General features: G+C 52.3%; 2 long non-coding RNA genes across 4 annotated transcripts in view; one reads left to right on the top strand and one right to left on the bottom strand.

Moving 5' to 3' along the window:
* Window positions 1-5,581, bottom strand: part of LOC133353935 (uncharacterized) — a 55,862-nt gene extending 50,281 nt beyond the window's left edge. The window contains exons 1-2 of the long non-coding RNA XR_009756502.1: window positions 5,425-5,581; window positions 3,208-3,302 (exon numbers count right to left, since the gene is read on the bottom strand). This is a non-coding gene — a long non-coding RNA (uncharacterized LOC133353935). The remainder of the gene's footprint in view (window positions 1-3,207; window positions 3,303-5,424) is intronic.
* LOC133353934 (uncharacterized) overlaps window positions 1-8,838 on the top strand; it is a 28,922-nt gene that overhangs the window by 17,499 nt on the left and 2,585 nt on the right. The window lies entirely within an intron of this gene.

An 8,838-nucleotide genomic window follows, 5' to 3' on the forward strand; every position in this document is an offset into this window, starting at 1 on the left:
AATTTGTTATGTTGTATGCGTGCGTGGGTGAAATTATTATGTTGTATATGTGGGTTATGAATATTCAGTGGAAATAATAATAATTAAATGAAATTTGGCCAAATGTGTAATTATCCGGAAATATGTTAATTTATGTAATTACGCACATTTTAATTATGCCAATTCGAGAGGTAATCGTATTAATTATGCGAGTGGGTGTAATTATGATAACGCAAGTCGTTATGATAACCAGACCCCGGTTCACCCCGTTATCGCTTTAACATTTACTTAGTATGTATTAGTGTGTTTATTAAGGTCACCAAGTTCAAATCTCAACGCAGAAGCAGATCTTATGCATAGATTTCAGGAAAGAATCACACAACCACTTCTGTATTAATCAATTTATTACTAATTCAACCTTAACTATGATATAATATGCGAACTCTCAATCCCGGAACGTCAACACGGCATCAATACAGTATCATCAACGATTGTCTGATTTCACTTTGACAACTGCACATGGATCCCGCATAACGCGATGGTTGTTAGTGAGAGAGAGAGTCGTTAAAACACGCAAATACTATGCTAAGAAAACCTTAATGTTAATGAATGATTATACTCAATATTGTTCATAACGCGATGGTTGTTAGTGAGAGAGAGAGAGTCGTTGAAATATGCAAATACTATGCTAAGAAAACCTTAATGTTAATGAATGATTATACTCAATATTGTTCATAACGCGATGGTTGTTAGTGAGAGAGAGTCGTTGAAATATGCAAATACTATGCTAAGAAAACCTTAACGCTAATGAATGATTACTCAATATTGTTCACGCAGTACCACACTCCTTATTGACCATACGCAACCCTTATCACGTTGTTAGCACCTTGGGTCACGGGACAGTTGAATATTTGTAGAGGATGCGAGTACGTGCGGCGATTATGATTAAAAGATACTTGAAAGATTATACGGCGATAAAAAAAAAACACAATCAAAACAGTTATTATTCTTAAAGGCACCAATCTCAACAGATACATCGGCAGGTTATCTGACAACAGAACGGCTCGGAGTAAGGGCCTGCGACGGTGCTCCTTTTCCGAAGCTCGTTATCTTATACCAAGTTTACTAATTGGGGACCAGATCACCTGATAAGGATCCGGTGGGCCACCACTCCCCACGTGAGCGTGGCTCGGCGGAAGGAGGTGCCAAGAATCAGTTCGTATTGATGGATCTGTTGGGAATTTATGCGATTAAGAGTACAGCCCACTAAATATTAAAGATAAAAATTAAGAACACTCTTATAAACGACGGAGGGCCATCACTCGGTCTCGTTGTGATGCTTTCCAGCCACGGATGGCTTATGGGTTCGAGTGTTTTTGAGTGGTAAGAGTTGTCTTGAATAGTCAGTGTTCGGAGTCGATTCTTTAGGTCAAACAGACGCCTGGTGGTCGTGTGGTGAGGGGGCGGTGCGCGTCATACGTATCAGTCGATCCCCTGTCACCGTGGCGAACTGGTTCGGATGCCCGTTGATACGCTGTCGCAGTTCGGAACCCGGTCGGTAGGTGGCGCCCACAACTCGCTCGTAGCGTGCAGCTCTGGGTTGTCGCCGAACGCGATGCTCACCACTCCGGTGGCAGCAGAGACCCCCGATTCGGCAGAGGTTGACGAGCTGAAGATGAGTCGAGCCGACCCGCTGGTCGCAGCTCGCTCCTGAGTCGACCCTCCCGGTCGAGCTCGCTCCTGGGTCGACCCGCTGGTCGCCCTCGCTCCTGAGTCGACCCTCTGGTCGCACTCCTGAGTGGACCCGCTGGTCGCACTCCTGAGTGGACCCACTCTGGTTGCACTCGTTCCTGAGTCGACCCTCCCGTCGCACTGGTTTCCAATGCTCAGGATCCTTTACTTTATGCCGAAAAATCCCCCTGGATCCCGCCCACAAGGCGGGACTTCTTTCGATTTTTTTTGTGTCAGGATCTGTCCGTAGGCAGGTGTGTCCATGTGTGTGTCCGTACGTCCGTGTGTCCTTGTGTGCATCACTGACGGTATATTCCGTTGTCACACTCCCTCCATAAAACCCACGAGCAAACAATCAGATGTTACAAATTGCCTCGAGGTCGTCTCTCTGTCTGGGCGCAACATTATCTCCTGTCTGGCCTTCCCCATGAACCCAAAACACAGACGTCACAAATGTCTCATAGGCGTCTTTGTTCGCACCACCTGGAGGGAGGGGCAACGCTCTCTCCGACCCGGCGCACAAAGAAATGGCCAAAAGTTTTAAGTTAACATTTGTCCCTTACTATTTCACAGCCATGATTCCGCATGTAACCCAAGGTCTGTCGTTTCCCATCGTGGTGCCCGACCCAAGTGGAGGCGTCTCCCCGAGCGTACACACACTCCCATCCCGCGCTGCGGGGATACAAAGACGGCCGGGATCTCCCTTTCTCTCCGACCCTGGGTTTAACATCGTTTTTTTATTATGTATTTATATTCGACCTGGTGGTGATTCATCCCGTTATCCTGGCTTTTCATAAGTTTTACTTTTGTCTTTTCATGCATATGCTTCGGGTCGAGTTGTATAGAAAGCATTAAAGTATGGAAATAACATTTCATATTGACTTAATGATGGTGATGGTTCAGTAGGCGTACTTGTGACCTGGTTTAATTGGAGTGGGTGTGAATATCAACTTTAGCCTACCCTGTTGTTAAATTCCGACTTTAACGTTACTTTAATAGCAATACAGAATAATTGAGCTTTTTGTCTTAACTAGGCGAACGCGAACTTCTGGTGACCCCCGCACTGTCTCTGCCTCCCCCCCCCTGTGCACACAGCCTTGAGCTGACCCACTTAATTTAATTCTTGGCCTTCTTGGGTTTATCTATGTTTCCTCAGCTGCAGGAGAACAAGGCGTGCTTCTACCTCCCTTTCTGTGTGCACGTGTTCTAATTAGCTCGGAATCCCTAACACACAATCAGTGATGATTCCTGGCTTTCTGTGGTTATGACTTAGACAAAGGCGCCTCTGCTTCCTTTCACTGCCTTTGCCTTGAAGCAAGGTTGCAATTCTGTCATCCTAGCCCTCCTCTCGTTCATTACTTAACAACACCTGGTGTTTTGCAGTTTGGTGCGCTTTGGTGTGTTTCACTCATTAAAAAAAACAAGTAAAAAGATAATATATAAAAATCATCAAATATTATTAATCTCAATTATGGAAGAAGGGTTAGGATACAACACCTTGAATGTTGCTCTCTCTCTCTAACGAGTCTCTGTGACAGCTTCTTGTGGGGGAGCTCACGGCAGCTCTGCAGCTCCTCGTTCCAGTCGCGCGCCTGCAGCGGCAGCAACAACAACAACATTGTCAACAACATCATCAACATCGTCAACAACAACAACATCGTCAACAACAACATCAACAACAACAACATTACGTGAGCGCCTGAGTGGCTGAGTGGGTGAGTGAGTGGCTGAGTGGGTGAGTGAGTGAGTGGGTGAGTGAGTGGGTGAGTGAGTGGGTGAGTGAGTGAGTGGCTGAGTGAGTGAGTGGCTGAGTGAGTGAGTGGCTGAGTGGGTGAGTGAGTGGGTGAGTGGGTGGGTGAGTGAGTGGCTGAGTAGGTGGGTGAGTGGGTGAGTGAGTGGCTGAGTGAGTGAGTGGCTGAGTGGGTGAGTGAGTGGGTGAGTGGGTGGGTGAGTGAGTGGCTGAGTAGGTGGGTGAGTGGGTGAGTGGGTGAGTGGGTGGGTGAGTGAGTGAGTGGCTGAGTGGGTGAGTGAGTGGCTGAGTGGGTGGGTGAGCGCCTGAGTGGCTGAGTGGGTGAGTGAGTGGCTGAGTGAGTGGGTGAGTGGGTGAGTGAGTGAGTGGGTGAGTGGGGGAGTGAGTGGGTGAGTGAGTGGGTGAGTGAGTGGCTGAGTGAGTGAGTGGCTGAGTGGGTGAGTGAGTGGGTGAGTGGGTGGGTGAGTGAGTGGCTGAGTAGGTGGGTGAGTGGGTGAGTGGGTGGGTGAGTGAGTGAGTGGCTGAGTGGGTGAGTGAGTGGCTGAGTGGGTGGGTGAGTGACTGAGTGGGTGAGTGAGTGTGTGAGTGAATGAGTGACTGAGTGAGTGCGTGAGTGAGTGAGGGGCTGAGTGAGTGAGTGGCTGAGTGAGTGAGTGGATGAGTGAGTGGGTGAGTGAGTAGCTGAGTGGGTGAGTGAGTGAGTGGGTGAGTGAGTGTCTGAGTGAGTGCGTGAGTGGGTGAGTGGGTGGGTGGGTGAGCGGGTGAGTGGGTGAGTGGTGAGTGAGTGGGTGGGTGAGTGAGTGGGTGGGTGAGTGGTGAGTGTGTGATGAGTGGTGAGGGTGTGGTGAGTGAGTGGTGAGTGAGTGGTGAGTGAATGGTGAGTGAGTGGTGAGTGATGAGAGTGGTGAGTGAGTGTGTGGTGAGTGAGTGAGTGTGTGGTGAGTGAGTGAGTGAGTGGTGAGAGTGGTGAGTGAGTGGTGAGTGTGTGGTGAGTGAGTGGTGAGTGAGTGGTGAGTGAATGGTGAGTGAGTGGTGAGTGATGAGAGTGGTGAGTGAGTGTGTGGTGAGTGAGTGAGTGTGTGGTGAGTGAGTGAGTGGTGAGAGTGGTGAGTGAGTGGTGATAGGGAACCGGTTCCCATAGAAAGTCTATGGGACAATGTTAAGAGATAGGGAACCGGTTCCCGTAGAAAGTCTATGAGACAATGTTAAGAGATAGGGAACCGGTTCCCATAGAAAGTCTATGGGACAATGTTAAGAGATAGGGAACCGGTTCCCATAGAAAGTCTATGGGACAATGTTAAGAGATAGGGAAGGGTGGTGAGTGGTGAGCGGTGGTGGTGAGCGGTGGTGGTGAGTGGTGGTGAGTGGTGACTGAATGGTGGTGAGCGGTGGTGAGCGGTGGTGAGCGCTGGTGAGTAGTGGTGAGTGGTGGTTACCGGTGCTGGTGAGTGGAGAGTAGTGAGTAGTGAGTGGTGAGCGGTGGTGAGTGGTAGTGGTGAGTGGTGGTGGTGGTGAGTGGTGGTGAGTAGTGGTGAGTGGTAGTGGTGAGTGGTGGTGGTGGTGAGCGGTGAGTGGTGGTGAGTAGTGGTGGTAGTGGTGAGTAGTGGTGGTAGCGGTGAGTAGTGGTGATAGGGGGGGGTGGTGATGGTGGTGGTGATGGTGGTGATGGTGGTGATGGTGGTGGTGATGGTGGTGATGATGGTTGTGGTGATGGTGATGGTGGTAGTGGTGATGGTGGTGATGGTGGTGATGATGATGGTGGTGGTGATGATGGTGATGATGGTGATGCTGGTGGTGATGGTGGTGATTGATGGTGATGGTGGTGATGGTGGTGATGGTGGTGGTGATGGTGGTGATGATGGTGGTGGTGGTGGTGATGATGGTTGTGGTGATGGTGATGGTGGTGATGGTGGTGATGGTGATGATGGTGATGGTGGTGGTGGTGGTGGTGATGGTGGTGGCACCTAAAGAAGTTGTTGTTCCAGATGAACATGTGTGAGCGGGGCTCCTCCCCCAGGTTGATGGCCATCACCGCCACCACCACCATCACCACCACCATCACCACCACCACCATCACCACCACCACCATCACCACCACCACCATCACCACCACCACCACCACCACCACCGCCCCCACCACCGCCATCACCAACGTCACCACCACCATCACAACCACCACCACCACCACCACCATCGCCACCACCCAGCCCCCACCACCGCCATCACCAACATCACCACCACCATCACCACCATCACCACCATCACCACCACCATCACCACCACCACCATCACCACCACCATCATCACCACCACCACCATCATCACCACCACCACCACCACCACCGCCACCATCACCACCACCACCACCATCACCACCACCACCACCATCATCATCAACACCACCATCACCACCATCATCATCACCACCATCACCACCACCATCACCATCACCACCACCACCATCATCACCATCACCACCATCACCACCACCACCCCCATCACCACCACCCCCACCCCCACCACCCCCAACATCACCACCACCACCACCATCACCACCATCACCACCACCATCACCACCACCACCACCACCATCACCACCATCACCTCCCCCACCACCTCCACCACCACCACCACCACCACCGCCACCATCACCATCACCACCGCCACCATCACCACCACCATCATCACCATCACCACCACCATCACCACCACCATCACCACCATCACCACCACCACCGCCACCGCCATCACCACCCCCATCACCACCACCATCACCACCACCATCACCATCACCACCACCACCACCATCATTACCACCATCACCACCCCCATCACCACCATCACCATCACCACCACCATCACCACCATCACCACCACCACCACCACCTTGAATGTTGCTCTCTCTCTCTAACGAGTCTCTGTGACAGCTTCTTGTGGGGGAGCTCACGGCAGCTCTGCAGCTCCTCGTTCCAGTCGCGCGCCTGCAGCGGCAGCAACAACAACAACATTGTCAACAACATCATCAACATCGTCAACAACAACAACATCGTCAACAACAACATCAACAACAACAACATTACGTGAGCGCCTGAGTGGCTGAGTGGGTGAGTGAGTGGCTGAGTGGGTGAGTGAGTGAGTGGGTGAGTGAGTGGGTGAGTGAGTGGGTGAGTGAGTGAGTGGCTGAGTGAGTGAGTGGCTGAGTGAGTGAGTGGCTGAGTGGGTGAGTGAGTGGGTGAGTGGGTGGGTGAGTGAGTGGCTGAGTAGGTGGGTGAGTGGGTGAGTGAGTGGCTGAGTGAGTGAGTGGCTGAGTGGGTGAGTGAGTGGGTGAGTGGGTGGGTGAGTGAGTGGCTGAGTGGGTGGGTGAGTGGGTGAGTGGGTGAGTGGGTGGGTGAGTGAGTGAGTGGCTGAGTGGGTGAGTGAGTGGCTGAGTGGGTGGGTGAGCGCCTGAGTGGCTGAGTGGGTGAGTGAGTGGCTGAGTGAGTGGGTGAGTGGGTGAGTGAGTGAGTGGGTGAGTGAGTGGGGGAGTGAGTGGGTGAGTGAGTGGGTGAGTGAGTGGCTGAGTGAGTGAGTGGCTGAGTGGGTGAGTGAGTGGGTGAGTGGGTGGGTGAGTGAGTGGCTGAGTAGGTGGGTGAGTGGGTGAGTGGGTGGGTGAGTGAGTGAGTGGCTGAGTGGGTGAGTGAGTGGCTGAGTGGGTGGGTGAGTGACTGAGTGGGTGAGTGAGTGTGTGAGTGAGTGACTGAGTGCCTGAGTGAGTGTCTGAGTGGGTGAGTGAGTGTGTGAGTGAATGAGTGACTGAGTGAGTGCGTGAGTGAGTGAGGGGCTGAGTGAGTGAGTGAGTGGCTGAGTGAGTGAGTGGATGAGTGAGTGGGTGAGTGAGTAGCTGAGTGGGTGAGTGAGTGAGTGGGTGAGTGAGTGTCTGAGTGAGTGCGTGAGTGGGTGAGTGGGTGGGTGGGTGAGCGGGTGAGTGGGTGAGTGGTGAGTGAGTGGGTGGGTGAGTGAGTGGGTGGGTGAGTGGTGAGTGTGTGATGAGTGGTGAGTGTGTGGTGAGTGAGTGGTGAGTGAGTGGTGAGTGAATGGTGAGTGAGTGGTGAGTGATGAGAGTGGTGAGTGAGTGTGTGGTGAGTGAGTGAGTGTGTGGTGAGTGAGTGAGTGGTGAGAGTGGTGAGTGAGTGGTGAGTGTGTGGTGAGTGAGTGGTGAGTGAGTGGTGAGTGAATGGTGAGTGAGTGGTGAGTGATGAGAGTGGTGAGTGAGTGTGTGGTGAGTGAGTGAGTGTGTGGTGAGTGAGTGAGTGGTGAGAGTGGTGAGTGAGTGGTGATAGGGAACCGGTTCCCATAGAAAGTCTATGGGACAATGTTAAGAGATAGGGAACCGGTTCCCGTAGAAAGTCTATGAGACAATGTTAAGAGATAGGGAACCGGTTCCCATAGAAAGTCTATGGGACAATGTTAAGAGATAGGGAACCGGTTCCCATAGAAAGTCTATGGGACAATGTTAGAGATAGGGAAGGGTGGTGAGTGGTGAGCGGTGGTGGTGAGCGGTGGTGGTGAGTGGTGGTGAGTGGTGACTGAATGGTGGTGAGCGGTGGTGAGCGGTGGTGAGCGCTGGTGAGTAGTGGTGAGTGGTGGTTACCGGTGCTGGTGAGTGGAGAGTAGTGAGTAGTGAGTGGTGAGCGGTGGTGAGTGGTAGTGGTGAGTGGTGGTGGTGGTGAGTGGTGGTGAGTAGTGGTGAGTGGTAGTGGTGAGTGGTGGTGGTGGTGAGCGGTGAGTGGTGGTGAGTAGTGGTGGTAGTGGTGAGTAGTGGTGGTAGCGGTGAGTAGTGGTGATAGGGGGGGGTGGTGATGGTGGTGGTGATGGTGGTGATGGTGGTGGTGATGGTGGTGATGATGGTTGTGGTGATGGTGATGGTGGTAGTGGTGATGGTGGTGATGGTGGTGATGATGATGGTGGTGGTGATGATGGTGATGATGGTGATGCTGGTGGTGATGGTGGTGATTGATGGGTGATGGTGGTGATGGTGGTGATGGTGGTGGTGATGGTGGTGATGATGGTGGTGGTGGTGATGGTGGTGATGATGGTTGTGGTGATGGTGATGGTGGTGATGGTGGTGATGGTGATGATGGTGGTGATGGTGATGATGGTGATGGTGGTGGTGGTGGTGGTGGTTGATGGTGGTGGCACCTAAAGAAGTTGTTTGTTCCAGATGAACATGTGTGAGCGGGGCTCCTCCCCCAGGTTGATGGCCATCACCGCCACCACCACCATCACCACCACCCATCACCACCACCACCATCACCACCCGACCACCATCACCACCACCACCATCACCACCACCACCACCACCACCGCCATCACCAACGTCACCACCACCATCACAACCA

Source organism: Lethenteron reissneri, chromosome 45 (assembly GCF_015708825.2).
Source record: "Lethenteron reissneri isolate LAM-NWPU_2019-01 chromosome 45, ASM1570882v1, whole genome shotgun sequence".
Classification (NCBI taxonomy): domain Eukaryota; kingdom Metazoa; phylum Chordata; class Hyperoartia; order Petromyzontiformes; family Petromyzontidae; genus Lethenteron; species Lethenteron reissneri.